The sequence below is a fragment of the Pezoporus occidentalis genome, unplaced genomic scaffold (genome assembly GCF_034315485.1).
Source record: "Pezoporus occidentalis ecotype Australia unplaced genomic scaffold, CSIRO_AGI_Poc_V1 ctg226, whole genome shotgun sequence".
NCBI lineage: Eukaryota > Metazoa > Chordata > Aves > Psittaciformes > Psittacidae > Pezoporus > Pezoporus occidentalis.
Genome location: NW_026914138.1, coordinates 1027964 through 1053040, shown reverse-complemented (window position 1 = coordinate 1053040; position 25077 = coordinate 1027964). Strand labels below are relative to the sequence as shown.

The 25077-nt window shown below is 41.4% G+C and overlaps 1 long non-coding RNA gene across 1 annotated transcript in view; it reads left to right on the top strand.

The window, feature by feature from the left end:
• The first annotated feature begins 1854 nt into the window (after positions 1-1854).
• LOC134164828 (uncharacterized) overlaps positions 1855-25077 on the top strand; it is a 67605-nt gene continuing 44382 nt past the window's right edge. Inside the window, exons 1-2 of the long non-coding RNA XR_009965282.1 lie at positions 1855-1997; positions 11176-11279. This is a non-coding gene — a long non-coding RNA (uncharacterized LOC134164828). The remainder of the gene's footprint in view (positions 1998-11175; positions 11280-25077) is intronic.

Genomic DNA, 25077 nt, shown 5'->3' with positions numbered 1-25077 from the left:
CATAGTAAGTCTCATTTTAGAAAAAGAAAAATGTCACTGAAAAGGGAACCTTGTTTCAAACGTAGATTGTTGATTTTGGTGCTTTCTCTGGAGTGATAGTAAGCTGCTCTGGATTAATGGAATCTTTGGTAGATTAGACACAGGTAGGTTTATGTTTTGTCCACATGGATCATCCTGAATAGAGTCTGCAGAGTGAATCTGTCCTGAATCACCAGCCAAAGGTCTACACCGAGTCTTGTGTTTTTACTTTTGCGCTGGTTTGCCTCATCCTTCAGAGGCCCTTTTTCTGTACTTGCTGCTTACACTTCTTGAAGCCCATGGCATGTAGCATGTTACTGAGAAGTACAGATGGTTGCAACTCTCAGACATACCCACAAACAAATTCCTGCTATGGTAGAAGCAACAAACTGTCTCCGAATCTCTCTCCTGTGTGATGTTCTCTCCTTCTCTTCCTCTCCATCCCACTACTCTTTTGGAGTTACCTTTCAGAAAGCAGCGAGAGCCATTCCCCATAACGTTGCACTCTGCATAGGTATCTTTATGCCATTCTGTGCTTCCAGATTTGCAAATAAATGCCTTGTTGTCAAGGTGATGGGCATTTTATGATAGCTGAGTAAATAAATATGCTGGGAAATTAAACCTCTGAAGTTTGCCAGTTATGGCTAGTATTCCTACTCTGTGTTGCTGCTAACATGGAGGACATCTGCAAACTGTTTCTGTTGTTCTACTTTAAACAGAAGCCTATGGATAAATCTTACCTTGAACAAAATGCACTGTTGGCATCACATAGTAGAGCTACAGAGAGGCTTTGGAACTGACACTGCAGAGGTCTGTGCCAGCGCCAAGTGTTTAGGGAAGGAATTCAGACATCTGTATGGAAATGGGATCAGATTATTCAGTATATATGAATGGGTTGCTCTTCAGTTTATCAGGCATGAGCTATCTAAATGTGCTTAAACATTTGGCTTATGGGTCATCACCTACCTGTTGATTATCCTCGTTGCATCTTATGGGTCAAACTACACTTGGGGCAAATTCCTTCCTGGAGTGAAGGTATCTTTATGTTAATTTATTATTGTAACTGTGGATAAAGAGCAGCAGCATTTGAGGACAGACCCAGTTGAAGAAACACCTTGCAAGCAATTCCTGAAGAATTCTTTCACTATATTTTATTCCTTTTGAGTTTGTACACACCAAAAAGAGAGCCTCATCTTACTATTATGTGTTTGTGAATTTGCCTAGTTAGGGGTTATCTTTCTTCAAGGATGCGTGTTTATGATTCCCAGTGTTTTTAAACTGCCCTACATTACAAACAGCGGCCTCATCCATCTGATCAGAGTCATTATCGGACTTCTAATGAATTCCTACCCAGATGGACTCCATTTCATCTCTTGCCCCTAGAAGCTGATGGAAACTTCCCCCACTGTTAGTAGCATCGTGCACAGAAAGAAAAAATGGAAAACATATGATAAGTTGTTAGCCTTGTGACAACTTGTGCCCATTCTGTCACTAGAGCAATCTGGTCAGCTATTCGTGGTGTATTAACAGTTGGTGTTTTGATATCTAATTTGTTAAATTTCTTGTTGTTGTTTAAATCTTGACTGTAGGTAATAAAGGCTTATCATAAATAACGTGTTGGAAGTTCAAAAAAGTTCAGATTAACTACAAAGTTAATTTCTTTATAAAACAAAAATCACAGCCTCCATGTTAACACAGTGCTATGTGAGCTCACTGCATGCTGGAGATGCCCAGAAAACGCGTTTTCTGCAGCATTCATAACATGGGAAAAAAGATGCCTGGAACTTTGAGGGTTTGGAGCTTTCTGGTAAATTAACTGCTTACATATTTTCTTCTTTCTTTGCCCACCGTGTCAGATCCTGCTGAGCTACACTCTGAGAAGTGCTTCCTACAATGAAGAGGTTACAGTCTAAATGGACAAAACAGAACAAAATAAAGCACACAATGTCTTGCACAGAGCAGTGACAAAGGCAGAACTAGTAAAGCTGGAGCCCATTCCTCAAGCATCTAAAACCTGCTCTCTTTCATCTCTATTTTAATGCTGCCCTAAAGCATCACCAGGATGACTATTGTACTTCACTTCTGCTTCTTGTCTCATCTTCTATTTAAATTGTATATGCTTTAGAATAGTGGTTTATCCTATGCTTTTTTTTTTTCCTCTTTTGCTGAGGAAAATTGTACATGAGGCATGTGAACAAAGGTTTGGGACACTGAAGAATATTTTTGCTATGTTCATGATGATCATCACTTACTAACACCCAATTTATACGTGTACACAAAGTAAGGAAGAGAATGGTGCTGTTTTCCACTTTACCTCCCACTTGGTTATTCAGAGTACCACATGTTGCACAGTTTAGCAGAGGACTTTAAAGGTCAGTGCTCTGCAGGTTTTGGTGACATTTGTGGATCTCTCTTGGGGTGGTAAGTCAGGCAGCTCTCTGTGGAACAGCAGGCTGGAAGTAAAAGGAATGTAATTTTGGGGATAGCTCTTGTATAGGTTTGAACTGATCTGGCTCAGCAAAGAGAAACTATTCGGTTTGCTTGAAAAGATTAAATAGAAATAGCACTTTAGAGCAGAGGTCTCCAGCTTGACAGGAAAAGCTGAAGCATAATAAGATTGTGTAAATGAGTTTTCCCTGATTTGAAATACTTAGAATCTCTGCTGTTCTATGTTGGGGCTGTCATCACTCAAGCCTTCTTTTCCAGGAGCGCTGCACCATATGACTTACCTTTCTCTTTCCACCTGTTTAAAGTAGTATATAGAATGTTAACACCTAATAAAACTAAGTTCAGCTGAGGAGTATCTGAACTAGGCTGAAGTAAGGACATCTCAACATTTACACAAGTTTAATTTGTGTGGTTTGGTACGCTTCAATTTAATACAAGACTTGTACATGCACTAAGCTCTAGCAAAATAGATCTGATTTGCTCTTTTTTCCTCTTAGTGAGTCAGAATCTGGTATGTTTGACTTTCAGTGTGAAAACATGGCAAGATCATGGAGGAGCTGTAAAGGATCAGTATCTTAGTAGGGTGAAGGAAAGGAATGCTGGTAACACACATGAGTTTTTCAGACTTGGAGTTGAGGTGGGAGTTAGGTGTGTTCTGAGCATGAAAGCTGCATGCCCAGGATAGGAAGTTAAAATCAGCATGAACCTCAAGGAATCCTGTACCAGTTACTGTGCTTAAAGCCTTAGCAAAGTCCATCATTGTCGACACATTTCTCTTATCTGCAATTCCTTTCTTTTCTCCATGTTTCAGTGAGAAATTTTCCCACACAGAACATGGACAGAAGGGAAACCCACCCAAATAAATTGGTGTGTCTTTCCAGGATTTATACTTCAAGTGTCCTGCAAAGTTGTAATCTGCTATTCATGAAATAGAACGATTGCACAAGAAAATTTTTTGGACAACAGAAAAAGAACAGTTTAGTTGTGTGATAGAAATGACCACCACCAACAAAACCCAACTTGCAAGTTCAGTGGTCAGCCCAGGAAATTAATGAACAGACTGAGGTAAAACATTACATATATAAGAAAAGGTATTTTGTCAACTGATGCTTTAATATGGTGTTCATGGAATAATTGGGAGTGAAAAGCAAATTAATAAAATCAAGTGTCATTTATTCTCTAGAGTATACAGGGAGAAGGGCTAAATGGGACAGAATAAGCCTACAAGGATGCTGGAGAGGGACTCTTCATCAGGGACTGTATCAATAGGACGGGGGTGATGGGTTTAAACTGAAACAGGGGAAGTTGAGGTTAGATATAAGGCAGAAGTTCTTCCCTGTAAGGGTGGTGAAGTGTTGGCACAGGGTGCCCAGGGAAGTGGTGAGTGCTCCATCCCTGGCTGTGTTCAAGGCCAGGTTGGACAGAACCTGGGGTGACATGGTCTCATGTTAGGTGTCTCTGCCCACGGCGGGAGGTTGGAACTGGATGATCTTAAGGTCCTTTCAAACCCAAACCAGTCTATGATTCTATGATAAATGACAGCAAATAGCAGAACCAGCCCTGGTGCCCAAAGAGCACTACAGAAAACAATAACTCTTGTTTACTGATTTCAGACATGCTGATGGAGTAGGATTTTGAGTTAAAAAAAACACACCTGAATTTATTAAGAAGAATGTGTGGTGTGAAAATAAATATCAGAGGACTATTAAAAGTATTCTGAAAGAAACGAGAATCTCAAGATAGCTGCTGTCTTACTGTATTCACACACAATTACAGAAGCAGCACATGCATAATCAGGATGGAGAGCTGTATATGCATGCGCTGATGTGGCACCAGTTTACAGTGTAGTTGTTCCTGTTGCAACAGGATTAATGCAGTGAGTGAGCTATTTATTTGGGAATTCTTTGGGACTGGTAAGGGTGTGTGTATTTATATATACATATACAGCCCTAAATATACTGTGTTGGTTCAGCAATCCAGCTGTAGTAGCACTGCATACAGGCAAATGTATCAGGTAAACTGCTTTTGGGATCTTGGGTGATTGATTTAGAAGGAATTTTGGTACTGTATGGCAATGAGCATGCCCTGATGGGCACAGAACTGGTGAATAGGCAGATGTTGGCTTGGGATAAGGGAAATCAGAGCTCTGCTCCTGTTTATGCAGCTTCTCTCGTGGGGGGTTGTGTGTTTTCTGTCGTTGTTTGTGTTTTGCTCAGATTCTGTTGGCTTGGACAGAGCACTGCACTAGAGGATCTCTATCACTAGTTTGGCAAGCTGGCACAGGGGCTCAAGCTTTCTTCTGTCTGTTCATGCTGACACTGTTGTGTTGCCTCTGATCTTATTCCAAATCAGTGCAAGTATTCATTTTTTGGTACTTAATCAGACACTGCCTCTCCACAGGTTAATCTTTCTCAGCTTAACCTTTAAAAAGAATAGATAAGCAGCCCAATATGAGAGGACAGGGAATTAAAAACACCTCAGTAATGTTTTGTTGGCTTTTCCCCCATTAGTCACCCGAAAGCAAATATCAACAGGTTGTTACAAATATTCAGGGGTTCAGGCATGGTCTCTGTCTTTCTATCAAGACATGCACAGTATGCCAAGGGCAAAGACTGAATGTAACACTTCACTGCTGATCGCTGTCGTGCAATGTTCCAAAGAGATTTGCAGATATAGCACTAATAGAAGAAGCTGCACAAGCCTATGGCTTCATGTGATGAGGGAAGGAAAAGGAATGGCAGTTGAGCACATTTTTCTTTCAATTAGTCGAGCCAATGTACTGCATAAATAACCAGTTTTGGCCTTTTCTCTGCCCTTTGTTATTAGCAATGTGCTGCTATGAAGGATGGAGAGGGAAAGACAAGGACAGTTTAAATGAATAGCAGGAGATGGAGCATTTGCATTGCGAGGAGGTCTTTTGCCAGGGGCGTGCAGAATGAGTGGTGTGAAGTGCAATTGTTTTCCTAACTACACGCACCCGTGTTGCAGACTGTAGTGTAGTGGTGAGAAGTCTGAGTGAGAGGGGAGCCAGTCCAGTTTGGTAGGGAATTCTGTTCTGCTTGCCACCACAGAGCTCAGTGGTGGTGCTAAGTGACAGCAAGCTTTGGATGGATGGCAGGAGGCAGCACGGGGCTGCTCACAGTTGAGCTGCCTTTTTTGTTTTTCCTATTCTTCTCCTTTCCCCAGTTGAAATCTTACTTGTTTCCAGTGCTGAATCTTACTGTGTCAGGGTGTATGTCTCTTGTAATAAGTGTTGCTGCTTTATATGTTCATTCCTCTCTCACCTCTAGGTATTGTTCAGTTTACTGCTTCTTTCTAAAAGTAGTGTGTGAAGTTAAATAGAATTTCCTCTTTGCTTGTATCAGCAAACTCTTGTATGCTTTCTGTAAAGATGCAATAAGGAAACAGAATACACATAGGAAAGGAAAGAATGCATTAACTTCATCATTTCCTAGTTTGCTTGAACTCAAGAGCATAGTTTTGTGGTTTTAACTAGGTGGAACTACCTGGTGGAGGTAGACTATCTTAACAGGATTCCTTCTAAAATAAATGAGCAAATCTGGTTCCTCTGGCTTTGCTGAGCATCTGTTAGCTGGAGCTATGGATCCAGGATCTTTCCAAGCTTCCAGCTAGGGTAATTCAGTAGCTTGTTCTAGAGCATGTGCTGTCTGCAGTGAGACAGAGTTCAAGGTTTGTATAGCCAGTAGTCTGTACAGTTCCAGGATTGATTGCTGAAAGGGCAAAAGGAGGAAAAGGCAAGAAACAAAAGCAGAATTTACAAGAGCAGTTTACAATAAGGTGTTAAATTCAGTGCTAATGTCAATACGAAACAAACCCCCAGCTGGACTAGAACACCTGGGTCCGCCTGTTATTTCCCTTACAGTCCTCAGAATCACATTAAGCCAGTTGCCAGTAACAGGCAAGGTTTTTCCAGTTATTCTTCATTTTAAATGGTGTAAGCAGCTCTGGAAGTATTCATGAATTCAGCTTTCCTCACTCCCCTCATCATGTTGCCAGCTTAAAATTCACATTTAATTAACCTCTTCACCGAAGGCATAAATCAATACTAAACCTCTAAATGTTAACCATAGCGATAGTGATTTTCATTTGGGCTAGCCTGCTGAATAATAGGAATTAAGATGCCTGCAGGAAAGGAACAAACTAGCTGTATGGAGTGAAGCATAACTAACTTGTAAACTGGAATAATGAATGTCCTTGGATGGGATGGGAAATCCATTCATTAAGGTTCCAGGGAAGAAAGTGAGAACCAGCCTAAGCAAAGTATGATACTGCATTCTGGACAAAATCCGCCTGAGCAGTCGGACTCCTGTTCCAGTACAGATTGTCCATGTGTACTCTAGAAGCCCTGAGAGTCCCAGAAATACTCTTGAAGTAGCAACAGCAGAGCAAAAGTAGTCAGAATTACGTGAATTTTCACGTGTGCGAATCCTCACTATGAAAATCCTGTATATCGGTGCGATTTCCTTCTTGTTACTACTGTTACCAAGTAATGCTATGATGTATTTTTAGTATAGCAACTCCAGGGAGCCTGGATGTGCAGATCTTTGTAGCCTTGTATTGAAAGAGGTGTGGGAGACACTTGATGTTAATGGGTAGCATGCACAAAGAGAAAATGTCTTTACTATTCTGAGGGTTGGGTAGAAGTAGTACTCACTGATCATTATACAAATACTGTGGCACCCAGCATAAAAGTGGTTGTATTATGCTGTTACAAAGTCTAAACCACCTATTTATTTCTCATTTGGTTAGTGTATTTTGCAAGGGCTTCGTTCCGATTTGAAGCTAATGCTAGAACAGAAAAAGGGGGCTCCTATGTTTCTATGCTTCACGAAGAACTTCTGTGTAGTTCTGAAATTCCATTTTTTCCCATAAATAACGATTTGATGTCAAATAAAGAGATTTCATGTCAGAGTAATTTTGCTAAAGACAAAGAAATCTTAAAGCAGTGAGCTTAAAACTCTCCTTCATTTCTTGCTAAACCCTCCCTCTCCCCTGCAATAATAATGACTGATAATTGAATAAATAATTAATAATCATCTGAGATTTAATGAGATGATGAGGCAGTAGAATGAGGTTGTTTAGAGAGATGGGAGAGATTTCATCACTACCTGCTGCAGTCAGTGTTCTTTTTGCATAAAGAATTCAGTCTTTGTGTGCTAGAAATGTAAAAACTGTTTTCTGTGGTGGTGAATCAAGTGTATTTTGCAAATGAGCTGTCAGCTAAGCAGTCTCCAAGCACTTAGACTATGTTTCAGTTATATCCCTACCTATAAATGTGTGAGATGAGTACTGCCTTTATTTGCAGTGTGTATTTAGGAGTCTTAGTTAATCTGGGTCTTGAATAGCAGTGATGGACAATGCATCAGAAGCAGTTGTGCCTCCGCAAGAGGTTATGATTGTGTTCTGGCTCTCGAGGCTTTTCCTGCTTCAGTGGAATACAGTTTCCAATTTAGTGACTAGGGAAATGGGGGCTCTGTAGCATTGGAATTTGCTGGGTTTTAGAGCAAGGAGCCTCATTTCCCACTGTCAGATGTTTATAATAGTAAGGACAACATGTTACTGTGTTCTGAGAGCGTACAAGATCTTTATTCCAGCATGCTAACACCGTGCAAAGATGTAAGCAGAAGTTGTTGAATGTTAAATTCAGCCGTAGTGTTGGTTTTGAATCTCATTTATATCAGGAAGGCAGAGGATATTGTCATAACAAAACAATGTTGCTGTAAGGCTATCTTGCTTTCAAATGGTGAAATGACATATATTTCAGGGTTATATCTGCAAAGACCTTGAGAACCCTCTGGTCAGCTTTGCAGGTCACAGATGTTATTTCAGGTGCAGCTTTATATTTTGCAGTAAATGCAAGTCCACATGCTTGAACCTTTGAACTACTTGAATTGCACACCTCATTTCGCTGGAGTCTAGTGCTTGGTATATCTTCAACAGAACCATTAGATAAAGTCTGAGCTCAGCAAAATGTTTAACCATGTGGTTAAAGCTCAGCACACTCGGGTCTCTTGATACTTGAGGACCTTCAGGCAAAATTATGTCTTCAATTACACGCATGTTACTTCCTCAGTTAAAATGGAATTGCTCAGGTGTAATGAAAGGCAGAATGGGGCAAAAAGAAGGCCATTTTATACAGTCCTGTTGGCTTTTCCTTGGAATTGAGGCTTCTGGTACAAAAACTGGAGCAGAATACAGGTTCGATCCTGTTATCTCTATTTCTAGCGCTCAGATTGGACAGAATGTTGTTTTGGTTTGTAATACAGAGTTGAGTTTCTAACAGTGAGTAAATAAGGAGTGGAGAGGGAAATCCAGCCCACTTCTTGATGTTTAAGGTCAGTGCATTTTATTGGGAGTCTCTGACAAATGTGGACCCCCGCAGTACTCTTTATTTAGAGACACTGCTCGGAGTGCAGCAACATTGAAGGCTCATAAACTTCTTGTTCTGCACTGCTTGGCCAATGGCAATGATTAGTCCTGTGTTCTTTATTACCTCTTTTCACACCTCTCTTTCCCTTCGGTTCTCTTTAGACCAGAAAGAAAAGGCAGACAATGTTCAACAGCTTTCTGGCTGGAATTTCTGTGTATTTTTCCTAAGAGTCTGGGGATTGGGATTTTCTTCTTTAAATAAGTGGCTGGTGCTGCTTTGCCTAGGCCAGAAGCTACATAATTTTCACTTCAAACCCTGCTAGAATCAATACCGTGTTGCTGATGCATTCATCCTGCCAAAAGAAAATACAGGTTTCGGGAACAATGTCCTGCCTTTGTCCTTTGGTAAGCATCTGCTTTCTTTACCTGTAAGGTTATTTGTAGCCTAAAGTCTGTTGACTACCATTCTGCTGTGTGACAACAAGGTGCTTCAGAGCTCAAGGAGCAGCAGTTAGAATCTAGTTTCCCTGACCTGAGAAATCATCATTTTCTGTAATTTGGAAAGCAGTTCTTGCTGAAGCAAGCTTGCTGCATATGCTGCTCAGGTAGTGACTGTTTAGTGCTTATATAAGCAGAATGGATTTGCTGTGCATGTTGAAGCTTCTGTTGGTTTTCTTTTGTCTCTCTTGAGTCTGAAAGCCTCCTGTTGTTTTTAGATTCACCCTAAAGTTCTCCTGCTCCTTGATATGTGTAAGGGGAGGCATTTTGATTCTTTTGAAGGTAAAATAATCCTGAAAGGATGCTAGGCTTAAAAACCCCAACAAAGCCGAGGCACTGATCAGTTGACTAATACATGTAGTATTTCCTTCCCTCCAAATGAAGGAAACTTGGTTAACATCCAGTTAGGAAAATTCCCTCAGAACAGGACTTATTAAGAGGAAGCCTTAAATGAAGCTTTATTTTCCTGGGCTTAGGAGTCGAAAAAAAAACAGGTTTGCACAAGTTTGGGGTCAGGCAGGTAGCAGTAAAGACCCCGACCCCCCCCCACCATTGCTGCATTCTGCATGCAAAGTACACGTCAGGGTTTTAGCAGTGCTTCCCTCGTGCTCGCAGCCGCAGAGCTCCGCAATGCCTTCTCCTATGAGAGCCGTCACTTCAGGCTCTATTTCACCTTGTCACATCCCATTTATAAACCGGGGGTTTGACTAGGATGACAGTCACTGAAGAGGGAAGGCCTTAGAAAATAAATAAAGCTCGAGGAAGTCGGAGATCATTAAAGCTGCCACAACCTCACATGTTCATTAATTATGAATCTGCTATGAAGAGCTTCGTGAGGCTGGTGGCAAGTGCGTTTTCAAAAGTGCTTGACTCAACTCTTGGAAGACCTGAAATAGGGGAGCCCAGACATGAAATTCAGCCTGAGGGTATTTAAATTCAGGTGTGCACTCAGCCCAGGATCTGAGCTTGCTTAAGGCTGACATTCATGCCAAGTGGGCTCTATTTACAAACTGACCTCCCAGGTGTTCTCTTCTTGTAAGACTCTTATTTTTGTGTGGAAGAAGAAGTTCTTTGTGTCTGTGCATCATGTCATCCTGGTTGTATTTTCCTAATAAAATCCCAGCCAGCCCCCAGTATGTTTCCTGTAGACAACTGTACATAAATGAATGTTTTTGCCATGTGTGACAAAAGTCTGGAGGAGGAGATTGCTCTACTTATTCCGTTCCTTATCACATCTTTTCCAGAGGACTCTGTTGGTTGATGGGTGACTGCATGTCACAGCAGATACCTGGGAGAAACAGGGCAGTGCTAACCCTTTAATTTCTCTACTTATTTTTTAACTCAGTGTACTAATCTTGCTTACATTCTCCCTCTCAAGTCCCATGTACCTTTTAGACTTCAATTTTAATAGCTTATGAAAGCTCCAGCAAACCTCCAGTGTCTATTGGCAGGATTTTTCCATAGCAACATTAGCAGCAAGACCTTAGTCTCCGACACACACAGATTAAAACCTCCTTTACAAAGAAATGAGCAAATAAAGTTGGGAATAGGGTTGTGAAACCAAACCAAGCTGGCCTTGAACTGAACTCATGTTTTTAGCCACATATGAGCAGTTGCGCCCCTGGAGACCATACAAGCTGTCGTCAAAGCTTTGATGTTCTATGTTTTAGCCTCTTGGTTACGAATAAGTGAATGTTGCTGATGGTAGGGGCTAATATTGTCATGAAAACAAACCTGAAACACCTCTATATCATTGTGCTGCTTTTGCTCCTGGAGGAATCACACTCATATCCTCATCTTTTCTCTGCCTTTTCTCTATAGGTTTTTACAGGATCTTTGATTTCAGCCTGAAAGGAACCATCTTCAACTGCTGTCGCTCATGGAAAGAGGACTCCAGGCATCCCACAGACTGCACACCAGAAAATGTAAGTGAACAGAACAAAACCACACATGTCATACCACCAGATGCACTGTGTGACAAAGTGCTGCCTTTCTGACCCTTGGTGTAATGCTCATTAGAAGTAACAGCCTTGGAATTACTTTCTTTAAAGAAAAGCAGAAGCTGAAAAGTCACCAGGTAAAAACTTCAGGTAATGTGTGGGACAAGTATTTCCATCAACTGAGGTGTTAGTGTTCCTGTGCTGTGTGGCTTGCACTCATGCTGACCAGGCAAGGGAAAGCAGGCCAAATGTGCACCCAGCCATAAGTCTCCTGTGCCTCTAATGAACAAATGATTCAGGCATCTGTGCAACCAGCTGATGAAGAACAAATGAAATGGGACTTCAAGTGTGGAGTTTTTTGGTGTGCTAGTAATCAAAAAAAAAAAGACAAATTAAGCAACTTGAATTTTCAATAGGGCATTCATAGAACCAAGCACTGAAAGAAATCATCACAGCTTAGTTCTGCTTCCAGGAGAAATACCTGGCTTCTGCAAACTGCTAGGTGTGGAACTTCTGTGAAAATGAGTTAATCAGAGCTGAGCAATCTTTTGTGTGCAGAGTTGCATACGTTTAGTATAGACAAACTATTACTGTGACAATGGTGGTAGCACTGAGTAATGTTAACCAGCTGACTTTGTGATCAAGCTGTCTATAAGCACTGACAAAAGTCTTCAGTGGGTGACTGCCTCAACTATTCGTGAACAGTGGAGGGTGATGAGCTTTAGCAGTTTTAGATGGAGTAGTTTGAGGTGTTATTTGCTCATAGAGTAAGGTGTGATTAAAGTTGGTTAATTAACCTTACAAAAGGTTTCACTGACATTTTACCCATAGCTTGTTTTCATTTGACTCAAGACGAACCCAGATAGGTCATCGGTTTAAACTGAATGTGTCCGCCTTAGGGGTTTGCCCAGGTTTAACTAAAACTCTTGAGATAAAATGGCCAAGTTCTGTATAGGGAAGACATTCCTTTTATTATAGTCTTGCCTATTCTTAAAATGTAACTTCTCCTGTGCTTCCTAAACTGATTGAAACATGAAGGCAGGACAGGGAGCCAGCTCAGAGGAGCTAAAACATTTCTTTATCCAAACTGTTGAGTCAACTGATCCTTTCCTTATTCATGCTGGGGCAGCTGGAAGAATCCCTGAAGCTTATTCCAAATGCCAGTCTGTAACATAAGCTAGGGAAGGGTAGACTTTCAATGCTGCAGCTGCTGCCTGACCCTGGCTTGCTTAGTTAGTGACCTCAGCAATATTTATGGTCTCCACAGTCCTAAAGAAGGGAGCCTGTGGTGAGCTGCCATATGGTCTGGTTTGTCGGCCTCGTGTGCAGCTTCTAGGCCAGTGAGGTACCTGGAAATCATCACACTGTGCCTGTCAAATGGCTCTTAGGTTCCCACTTGCATATCAGTGATCTCCCCTTTGTGTGTGCTGACTCTTTGAAACTGCAGGGTTAAATGTTTCTTTGCTTGTACGAAAAAAGCTGACTTTCATACTGCTTTTTGTAGATAGTTCCCTTCCATGCTTATTGCTATCTCCTTAGAGCTTGTGTGGCTTCATATTGAAGTCAAAAATTAATCTTTGGGTAGTAACAGCTGACTGCAACTTGCCTAGCACCTTTTAGCCGAGGACTTTGGGAAGCATTGAAATTATTAAACTCCTGTTATAAACACTAGGGAGTCATGAAGTTTTTAATCTTCCTATATGAAAAGGTCAATTAAAGTGAACAGAGCAATTTGTCCAAAGTCAAATCGTGACTGATCGAACTACAGTTCAAAGCCCAAGGGTCTTGATTATCCATCGTGTCTGGTATTTACTGTAGTAGCTATGTCACATAAACCCTCTGGATCTGATGGTAGAGCTTTGGCGTCCTGATGTTGTCTTATCCCAAATAAACAGCAGAATTAATGAATTCTGGTTTCTGTGTTTTTAAGGTTGCACAGGTATACCCTATACCAGCACAGCATTGTCTAAAGCACAGAATTCCTTTAGAACATGGAATGTGCTGTGGATCTAAACTAGTGTTTGCATCTGGGTTTAGGCAGCACTTAAAAATACCCCTCAGTTATTCAGCTGGGATCTTTAGGGTAGTTCTAAAGAAATAAAAGAGAAGGAAAGGAAAAAAAATCACAGATGGTGTGACTGGTAATTCTTGTAATCATTTAATGATCTCTCCAAGGAGGTGGTGCACAGTCTTAACCGGGGAGCCTAGTGTAGTAAATGAATCCGGATTTAGTTTCAAGTATTCTCAACGATGTATCTGCATGTTTGCAAGTGTTACAAATCAAATTCAAATGAAAAATATTCCACTGTTTAATAGTCTTGCATGTAATTGCATTTTGCCTGCAATAGCATTATCGGAGCATCTTTCAAGCTCCAATTAATGCACACCTAATTTTCTCTTGATACCAGTACCAGGAGGATTTGAATTTAAGAACACACAGATTTATCTTGGAGGTGCTAGATGATTTTCAGGTGCCTTTTGTAAAATTTGTGTACTGTTTGTATACAGTTCCTGGAATGGAACTATGCTGGTGTTATTTACACTGCAGATCCTTGCAGAATGGAATTGCGACCTATGGAGACGATGCTGATAATGCCAAATAATAAAAGACAGAGCCTGAGAATTAATAGAGATTCCCTGGCTTCTATTCATAGATTAAAGTGGGTGGGCTTTTTTCAGAAGTATTTTAATATACTAGTGCTGAGATTATAAAATTGAAATGTGCATAGCAGTCAGTGTGGTGTATTTCAGTCATGGCTGAAGTCGTGTTAACACAGCAGAAGTTTTGGGGGGGGGTTTATGGGTGCCCATGAAATGGAAACAGGTGTAAAATTTGTATCTGGTTTAAAATTTTATAAGTGAAGTTACACTGAACATTAAGTAGGTCGTTTTCTAATCCCATAAAGCATAGTGACAGAAGGGGGGAAAAAAGGCACACTTGAACTGCCTATGCAAAACTGGGGAGATCTGTATCAAGTAAGAGGCTTATATCCGTTTTGGAGGTAGGTCAGTTGGGAGAGATGCTGAGAAAACATGGATCACTTTTTAAGCTCTGTCTTTGAGTCTAAGGTCATCCAGAATCACATCAAGTTTTGCATTTAGAGCCCAGTTTGTGACTTTCAGACTGAGTTATGTTGCACACTAACCCTAACGGAGCCACTCCTGAAACTCGGATCAGCCTAACACCATCCCTGTGCTGCTGTAACCAGGCTAATGAGTCAGCTAAAATGGGATTAACTTGCCTAGAGGTAGTCTAGCAGGTTATCCCCATTAAATATAATCCTCATTATTAATATTGACAATGTATCCTAAGGTTGTTCTGCTGCTGTTTGACTGACCCATCCAGTACTTTTCCTTATGGGGTGTGCTAGGAAGACAGAGGCATATGAACCAATACAAGTCCAAAGGGTCTCTCCTCATCCAGTATAATTGCTTCTCCACACAGGCATGGTTGTATTCCTTCAAATCGGTGTTTGTCATGTCAGTCTCTGTGCAGTATAGAAGGGGGAATGTCTAACAGTGAGGAGCTGTACGTACACACACATATGTGTGTGCACAAACAATCCTGCTACCTCATTTTATTCTTTACTGAGTGGGACTCCACAAATTCCATAGCCCTGACTATTCTGCAGAAGAGCGACTTGTAGAATTGGGCAGTGTTAAGGCAGAATTGGGTAAAATTGGTAAAAGCAAATTTGTGTCATTAAACCCCTTCATTTGCTGCCTTTTGTTCAAAAGCCTTGAACAGGATTAAGGAAAGGGCATCAAGATGAACAGAGAACAACCATATCAGCAAAGGGTTTTGCAGATGGCATCTCTCCCTCATGTGAAAATCTTTTTATACCTTAAAATTATGTTTAGACAGCTTAATACAAGTTAATAGGAAATGTGTGCTCAGGTGGATAAATATACAGTAAACCAGGATAGCAGGTTTAGCTAAATGCAGAGAAGAGAATCTTTTGAGGCTGGAAGGATTTTATGCTCTGCTTTAGAAGAGCATCCTTATTCTAACGATAACTGGTGACATTTGGTGTTTCCTCTGCTTTTCATTTGTAACAGAGGCACCCGTCCATTCAACTTGCAGGGCAAAGCTTAGGAGTCTGAACTCTTAACGGGTATAATTCATAATAAAGAAAACCTCTGTTCTTGCTTTTTAAAGAAATTCAAGTGTTTCAGAGAGGATGGATGCATGGTTCTTTCAGTGTACACAATAGCAACATAACCACTGCTGGAAAGGGATGAGTATCTGTTGAGCAGGGTGAAAACCAGTTTCTTTCTGTACTGAAAATCTTCAACTGTAATATTTTCCTATTCTGTTAGGAAAGAAACAAATGTTGTTAGCTTCTAAAGAGCGGAACTAAAGCAATACTGGTTTGAGATGTTAAAGAATGTGATGCAAGTCCCTTTCTCAGTGTGTGATATACAAGCAGGACATTATGCTGTAAGCACTCCTGGGCAGAGAATCAGCTTTCATTTATTCTGTAAAGCCCAGGCATACATCTGTGCCAAGATGAGTAGCAGCCCTTTGAAAGTAGGGGACCCTCAAGGCCCTGCTGGTGCAGTTGGGCATGCAGAGAGAGGGTTTCAGCAAAAGAAGTTAAACTAAGTTATTTCAATGCATGTGAAAAAAAGCAGAGTTTTTGAAGTAGCCAGCTAGATATGAAAGAAGGTGCAAATCGGACAGATAAAATCCTCAGAAGAACTTTCTATAGAAAAGAAGCTGTGTGGAGCCTTCAGAGCAGCCTTCCAGTGTCTGAAGGGGCCCTACAAGGATGCTGGAGAGGGACTCTTCATCAGGGACTGTAGTGATAGGACAAGGGGTGATGGGTTCAAAATGAAACAGGAGAAGTTGAGGTTAGATATAAGGAAGAAGTTCTTTACTGTGAGGGTGTTGAGGCGCTGGCACAGGGTGCCCAAAGAAGTGGTAAGTGCTCTATCTCTGGCAATGTTCAAGGCCAGGTTGGACAGAGCCTTGGGCAACATGATTTAGTCTGAGGCATCCCTGCCCATGATGATCTTAAGAACTAGATGATCTTAAGAACTGGATGATCTTAAGGTCCTTTCCAACCCAGACCAGTCTGTGATTCCATGATGTTTCAGACCTTTAGCATTCTGTACCCAACTCTCAGAACAATATTCACAGCCCTGAAGTGAGGCCTGCATGAGCTCCTGTTTGGTCCCCCAAAAAGGAACCGTTCATTTCCTTTCCTCCTCTTTTAGTGGCAGTTAGTTCTAAGATTCTTAAATACAGTTCACAACCAAAGGTTATTTATGCTTCTTTTCTTCGCTGTATCCAGCAACTGCTAATGAAGGCTTTTTGTAGCATGGCTCTGAACTAATTAGGGTTAATTGAGCCTGCTTGTGCTTTAGCTACTCCAGCCTTGTCCTGATAATCAGGAGTTCTCAGTGCCTTGAATGTTTTTGTGATTAGCTCACCTAAATTCCTGGTTTCTGCTGGGTTTCTGGCTCTTAGGGCCTTTTGTGATTACTCTGATAGTAAACATGAGCAACCCTTTTCCTGCTCTCTCATTTCTTGTGGATATATAAGTCACTGGTCAATGCAGCAGGCTTTTTGTCAGGCTACTTGGTTGCATGAAGTGGTAAGTTAAGAGTTTCATAGGTCTTCAGTTACATGTTGGACGTTGCTGAGATGCCAAGCTGCTATGGTTTGAGATTAATTAAAAATCATTTCTGTGTATAGCACTGCATTGTACCACAGGTTGGTGTTGGAACACTGCTGCCATGGAAGGCAGAATGTCAGCACCTGAACTGGGGCTGTTTCACTTGCTTCTGTGTAATGATTTTAGGTTTTGTCCCCACTCCTTTTGAAGCTCCTTCCATCCAGGTCCTTGATCCGCTCTGTCCATCCTGAGCTCTGCTGAGGTTGTTGCCAGATTAGACACAATAAAGTAGTCAACGAGGTGACAATTCCTCTGCCTTCAGTGTTCACTGTGGCTAGTCACTGCGTGACCTACTGCGGCTGGCAAAGGTGCTTTGATTCAGTAAGGTAAGGCTGGCACTGGCACTATCTGGTCTCCAGAAGCAGTGTTGTACTAGTTAGCTCTAAGACACAGGCCACCACTGCAGTTAACAGTTAAGGTCACACAAATGTTGTACATCTTGAAACACAGCTTTGTGTCAGCTCTGTCCTGTGGCAAAGCCCATGGTTTCCTAAGCACGGTAGTGCTTTAATGCAGGTGTGACCATAGGGGAAAGAAATGTTTGGGTTCAGATATTTCTCCTGCTGTCAGGAGTTAGAAAGGGTTTTGGCTGTCCCATTAGCACCAGCAGGAGCCTTTCCTCAGCGGTGTTAGTGAGACCTCAATAGTTACAAATACATAACATTTCAAACTTCTTAGCTCAGAGTGAGAACTCGTAGCACATACGGTAGTAGCCCATTAAGCAGCATGCTGTAGATGAATATTCATTTCTGTTGCCTTTGTTATTTACATAAACCTAGTGCAAGGCGAGTCTGTTTCCTCTTGCTTTAGCTTTTTTTGACACACATTTCCTTCAGTTAGAGCAATTCCTTTTATTTTTCTCTGCCTTTTCTTCCCCCTGTTGGAACCGAAAATATTCTCTTTTCTTTTTGAATATTAGTTCTGGAACTATGTAGCTAACTAAAAGGGTTACACAAGGAATAGATTTTCTGAAACTCTCAGCTTAAAGGCTTCTGAACTATGGGTTCAGAACTGCAACTGCAAGGAGTAGATGTGGATGGAAAGGGTTACAGGGAATCAAGTATTTAATGATCCTCTGATCCATTCTCTTGGCTGCCAGCATTAGACAGTTGCATCTGAACCTTTGCTTCGAATAACCAAGGGGAATGACAGAACCTGAAATTGCAAAATAAGAAATAGTTAAAGAGAATCTAATATGGAGGTTTATAATTATAATAAAGCCAATGTCAGGGTTTATTTCATGATGAACACAGTGATTCTGGGAAATGGTGAGCAGAGTTAAGCACAGGGATATATGAACTGCATTCCTCCCACAGGGGGAGGTGTTAGAATGATCTGGCAGCATTGACTGCTAAATATTTCTTTTCCCACCCTCTCTTTTCCCCCAGATGCCTTAGTGAAATATGAATAATACCAATTGTTCAGTAGAATCCTTCTTGTTCATATGAGTAGGAGCAGGTTTTGTACTGCTCTGGTTATTTGTATTTGAAAACCCCAACCATACCATCATGTCTTCCCAGATGTGTTTGAGGCCAGGTTGGACAGAGCTTTGGGTGGCATGGTCTAATGTGAGGCATCCCTGCCCGTGGTGGGGGGGGTTGGAACTGCATGATCTTAAGATCTTTTCCAACCCAAGCCATTCTCTGATGTGCTTAGAGATGTTCTTGCAACCTTTGAAACCCCTCAACCATTTGAATTCACTTGCCCCTATCTCTGATGCTATTTACAGGCCTTAAATGCTTTGTTACCTGAAGCCTGACATTGCTGCAGTCCGTATCAAATAAGAAACAAGGTTGTTTTCCACAGAAAGCAGCATAATTATCACTTTGGCTGCATCAAGTGCTTAATGAAAATATCATGTCATTACGTTTATTATCTTTCTGGACACACTTTGTAAACTTTTCCATTTACAGTATGTGTGCCTTTACAATAGATAGCAAGGAAAATGGGGCCGCAGAACTAAATGTAACGCAGGTGGGTTTGTCTGCTCAGCCTAGCGTTACTGCATTGAAGGTAATTTGTTCAGTAAGTAGCAGAAACAGTATCAAGTATCTGAAGAAAGAGCTTGTCTTAAAGCCAAAAGTAATGAAGTCCTACAAGGTTTTCTTACTGGTTTAATTGTTACTAGTAAATCCAGCCACAGACCAGCTGTTGGTACAAATGCAAGTATCTGACCTGGTAGGAAATGCAGCAGGTATTTCTAGGATGGCATCTCCTGAAAATTGCAAGTGCATGTTTACCCCAAGTGCAAAGCCTGGAAAGGCTTTCCTGTGGTGCCAGGGAGAGGAGTTGCGCATTTTTAGGTGTATACCACTGGTTTTGATCCTTTTTGGTTTGCCTTTCCTATTCTGATCATAAACCTTCTTGAGCAAGACTCCCCTGCAGTTACACTTATATGGTATGCAGCTTTAACCTTTTTTATCCAGAAAAGGAGATGTGTGTCTAGGAACTGTTAGAGTAATGAAGAAAACAAAAGTGTGCTCCACACCGAACAGGAGCTGTGAGGAGCCCTGCATCAATCAGGACCCCAAATCAGAAAGCTGGTTTATGCAGAGGTGAAATCCATCTGCAATACCCTCAATACATCTGCAACCTGCATAAAAAGAATTTAAGCACTGAAGCTATTTAGATTAACTACTCTGGTTTTCTCCATCCTGCCCTGGTGGGGGGAAAAGAAACTCACTATCAGTCCTCACAGAGAGCTTTACATTAAGATATTTTTTTCCCTAAAACTAAACTTCTAAAGCAAAATCCCAGAGAGGTGGAATTAATTGCTGGATCTGCGTTGAATCACCAAGAGACATGGCTTTATGTCTGTGTGGCAGCAGAAAGTGCTTCATCAGGAGGAATTCACAAGGAGGTAAAACTAAGCATGTCCCACTTATTGAACACAAATGTGGCCAGGATGTTTAATTATTTTTTGGATTAATTCATTTAACATTGAAGAAATCAGGGACTGCAGCACATCCAGCACTACACAGCTTGCTATACCTGTATGTACCTCCAGCTCTTCTTAGTTAAAGGCACCTTGTGGTTTTTACCTGCAGTTGATGTAAATGGATTACTGCTGCTTTTCTAAGCTGCCTTCATTACCCTGAGGAAAGGCACAGAAACATGCTGGAGCAAAGATGATTTGCAGCATCTGTGGTTAAGATTTAATATAATGTACTTTATTCTTTCAAGGATGAAAGATGGGGGGATCAGTTAAAACAGGTGTAAGGCATTGGATTAATTACTTGGAAACCTTTCAGCTGAGCAGTGAGAAATAATAAGACAATATTTATGTTGGGGTTTGTGTGTTTGGATCAGTAGCGTTAAGAAATGATCAGGTTTTATTAGTGAATAGGTCTCCTCTACTAGATCTAGCTAGTATGTCTAATAGATATCGAAGGGTACTTATACCAGTGTGAATACAACCGTGCTCTGTTAATGAACCTCTGTATAAGTTTAGCCCCACAGTAATCAGATGTTGAGTTCTGTGGAGTTACTTGTGATAGTTGGAAAAAAATACTTCAATGCCCTTCAGAAATGGAACAGGAACTGCAGCTTCTAAGTGCTACACACCTTGTAGTGAAGCCTATGACTTCAGATCCTGATTCAATGAAGCTTCAGGCATATCCTTTGCAATTCCTAAAGAGTGCAATGGCTGTTTCTGAAGCAAACATTGAATGTGTTGAAGCCAAAGCTAACACTTCCATGTTAGAATGCTGCATCACTTGTGTGCCACTATGGTAAATAAAGCTTGCAGCTTCCAAGGGCCCACGTCCCCTAGTTAAGTATCTGCCTAAGAAACTCAGCCTAGCTCTTTTCATCAGAGAGGGATTTACCATGGGCTGCCTGGATGGTAATGATCCAAACCAGAACAGAACCTTGCTCAGAACCTTTTCTCCTTCTCTGTACCTTCCATATGCTGGGAAATGAGTCCTGTCACACAGAGCTCTTTGCTGGTTTCTCAGTAGTTTGGTGGTGGTGGTAAAAGTAATTTACAGTATGAAATACTGAATTCCACCCCTGAATTACCCATTATCCCAGTGACTAGAGTGAAACATTCCGTTTCTCTAATTTGGACTGACTCGGTCATTAAGAACTTGTTTCTTTTAATTAGCCTCTCTGCTTCATTTCCTCTAGATTAGAACAATTCTTAGCATGCTGGTTTGCATGTATATTCTGGCGCACATTGGGATCACTCAGGAGCTGTAAGGAAGCCTCAGGTTTTGCCTGCCAGAACATGCCTCAGAAAGCTGGGTGCAATTTGAGTCTGGAGGTTTCCTTCCCTAGTGCCTCAGGAAGAGGATAGTATGAAGCTGACCTCATGAATGTTTAAGGCCTTATAAACAGATATGTGCAGTCTTTATGAAGGGATATGGTCTGTGCTGAATCCTTTTGTATGGCTGCCAGATTGCTTCCCCACTCAAAGGAAAATTGAGCCCGGGAATTGTGATGGGACAGTACTGTCCGTTTTGAAATGTACCATGCAGTTGCTTGTTTATATCCTGCTTTACATCAAGCAAATAAAGACAGACGTGTGCTATGACCTAAACCAACAATAGCTCAGCTGATTGGGTTGGTGAGAAGATGCTCTTGGTGGCTGACCATCTCTCAGTTCTGCTTTCTGTTGTTCACCTTGCTGCCGCTTGCTCCAGTGTGACGATCCATTCAGAGAAGATTGTGACAAGGACAATGTATTAGTGACAAACCTTGAGAGGATGTTAGGAAACATCACTCCAGCTGTTAGAGTCAATGAGCAAAACTGTGAGGCTTGTCGAGTGCTTTTGCCATTTCACAGCATAAAACTGTCACCTCATTAATCAGAGGAGCATGTCACCACAATATTCCAGCATTCATCACCCAGCTTGGCGATTTCTGGGAATAAAACTGCAATTTGATAATCTCCACCTTATGCATTTGAAATATGCGGTGAAATTTGTGTTTACTGGTGCTGTACTTGATTGATCAACCGGTGAGGATTTCAATACATATATTAGAAAGCATAATTAAATGGCAGACAGCTAAGGCGCTTGTCAGGTAGGAGGTTGTTACAGTGAGAAAAACCCCTTTTCATGCAGAACAGAGAATCTTGGCTGTAGTTATGAAGCTCCACTGCCTTGGTACTTGGAAGCATGACTGAGATGGTCTGGAAATGTGATGGGACGGAGTAGGGGTGAGGTTCTGTTTCATTAGGAATGTAACCCTGACGGGGCTTCCCAGACAAGGATCTACCTCTGTTGTGCCCATTTTGGTAACGTTACTGTTATCTGTAACTACAAACTATAGGTGAAGTACAGGGGTTTTATCAACCTTTCTTATTTTAATTCTGGATGAGTGCATACTTATGAACCTAAGAACCAAAGAGAAGATTTGCTTCCCAATTGGTTGAAGAATTACTCTCCATTTGTGTAAAAAATATAGTGATCTGGAGCATGTAAAAGAACTATTTACTTATTTTATTTTTAATGTGAGATTTTGATTTAAGAGTGAACACTGAGGAATGAATGAATGTGATTTCTTGCTTTTGGAATAGTTTCTGGTCTTTCAGCCCAAAATTCTTTGTCCATCCCTCAAGATAAAACAAATAATGTAAGTGTTGGGTTGAACTGGGTTCTCATTAACATGCTGGAGGCTTGAGCAGTTTCATCAAGGTTAATGAATAATGTGAATAAGAGATGAGGTCTGGTAGTAAAATGTAATGTTCAACCAAGTTCAGCTCAAGTGTTTTGGAGTAATCTAACTAAATATGGAGTATATCCAGGATACCTGCAAGTATAAATGGTAATAGGGATCTGAACTTCATGGCTTAGCTGTTTTACAAGAACAAGTAAAGATCATATGATGTTTAACATCACTTTTTCTTTGGAGTAGGCTGCTAACAATAATCAAGAGATTAATCTGGCTCCAAAGCTATTAATTTTATTCTTCCTTGGAGACTTCTAGACTCTGGCTTTGTGCTCTTCCACAGCTTTTGATCAAAGTAATTCTTTGCCCTGTGCAACAGATGCCTTCATCATGATCCCTTTAAAGAGGGAAGAACTCGGTTACATGCATTTATACATGTCACTTCTCATAAATGTCATCAGCTCTGTTGTGTTAAGCCGTAGTGAGGCCAATAAGTTATTAATAATTGAACATGCAGTTACAGAAGCAAAGTCATGCTTTGATCCAAACTAGGTAACATGAAAGCAGGGAGTGTTCTGATCGGGAAGTTAATGGACAGAAGTTAAACACTTGACACTGTAACTGGACTGGAATAGAATACACTGGGAAGTCATTTTCAGAATTCAGAGCTCACACACTTCCTGTATCAAATCCTTTACAGGGATGTGCATGCTTGTTCATTGAGGAAAGTCTCTTTAACTCAAGAGGCTGAAGTATTATTAAATCCTAAACCTATTTCAATAGAATTAAACGCTGTTAGTGCATGTGCCCGCACATCCCTGTCCCTTTCTGCAGCTGTATCCTGAATGATGGTTAAACATTCAGCTTGAGGAGTGGAGAAAGGCTGTTGCCTGGTCTTAATTTGTGCTTGTGTGCCAACAAATGTAATGGAATCTTGATTTGTGACTGAGGATCATATACAAATAAAACCTAGTAAAGAAAATCTGCATTCGAAGCCTTGCTGTGTAGGACATACCTACCCTTTAAAGTTGGTTTATTACTAAGGGTCTTGAACAGCTGGTATGTAGTTCAGTGTTTGCAAAAGGACTTGAGGTGTTCTGTTGAAAAGTGGCATTAATGAAAAGTATTCTTTTAAATAAGAGGGAACTGAGTTTGAAGCACTCAGTTTTTTGTCTTGAGAAATCCAATCAGAGGGAGCCAAAGTGGCTTTTGCATCTAGTAAGCATCTCAGAGACACAGGATTGAGTTGTGCTCAGCAAATGAATGAACTATATAACAAGGGAAAGTGTAGAGTCCTGCATCTGGGCAGGAACAACCCCAGGTTCCAGTATAGGTTGGGGAACGACCTATTAGAGAGCAGTGTAGGGGAGAGGGACCTGGGGGTCCAAGTGGACGACAGGATGACCATGAGCCAACACTGTGCCCTTGTGGCCAAGAAGGCCAATGGCATCCTGGGGTGTATTAGAAAGGGGCTGGTTAGTAGGTCGAGAGAGGTCCTCCTTCCCCTCTACTCTGCCCTGGTGAGACCCCATCTGGAATATTGTGTCCAGTTCTGGGCCCCTCAGTTCAAGAAGGACAGGGAGCTGCTGGAGAGAGTCCAGCGCAGGGCAACCAAGATGATTATGGGAGTGGAGCATCTCCCTTATGAGGAAAGACTGAGGGAGCTGGGTCTCTATAGTTTGGAGAAGAGGAGACTGAGGGGTGACCTTATAAGTGTCTATAAATATATAAAGGGGGAGTGTCACAAGGATGGAGCCAGGCTCTACTCAGTGGCAAACAATGATAGGACAAGGGGTAATGGGTACAAACTGGAACACAAGAGGTTCCACTTAAACTTGAGAAGAAACTTCTTCTCAGTGAGGGTGACGGAACACTGGAACAGGCTGCCCAGGGAGGTTGTGGAGTCTCCTTCCCTGGAGACATTCAAAACCCGCCTGGACACATTCCTGTGTAACATTATCTAGGTGTTCCTGCTCCGGCAGGGGGATTGGACTAGATGATCTTTCGAGGTCCCTTCCAATCTCTAGCATACTGTGGTACTGTGAACTAAACCAAAGGAATACCCCTTGCAATAAACAGTAACAAACCTGAGCTGCAGTGGGAGACAGAGAGGAGGCATCACCAGGCAGCCACAAGGGATAATGAAGGGCTAAGCAAAAATGAGGTGAGGATGGTTCTGGGCAGCACATTCTATGTTATATTGACTAGCTGCTTTTAGAGAACAGGGTAAAATGAGCATAAACAAAATTCGGGAGTACTGAAGCCACTAGGAGCCTCCTACAGTATAACAGTGAATGTACTATGACTGAATGCTCAGGTTTTGCCTAGAAAACAAAAATCTGCTGTAAACATGTGCATTAGGGAGTGAAAACCAGGACAAGCCTGAGCATGGAACTACAAAGCTGTGATACAGTGGGGGCCTGTCCTCTAGCACCATGGAAAGTTTGTCACTAGCTCAGAAACCCAGCTACCTTGAAGTTTGCCTACTT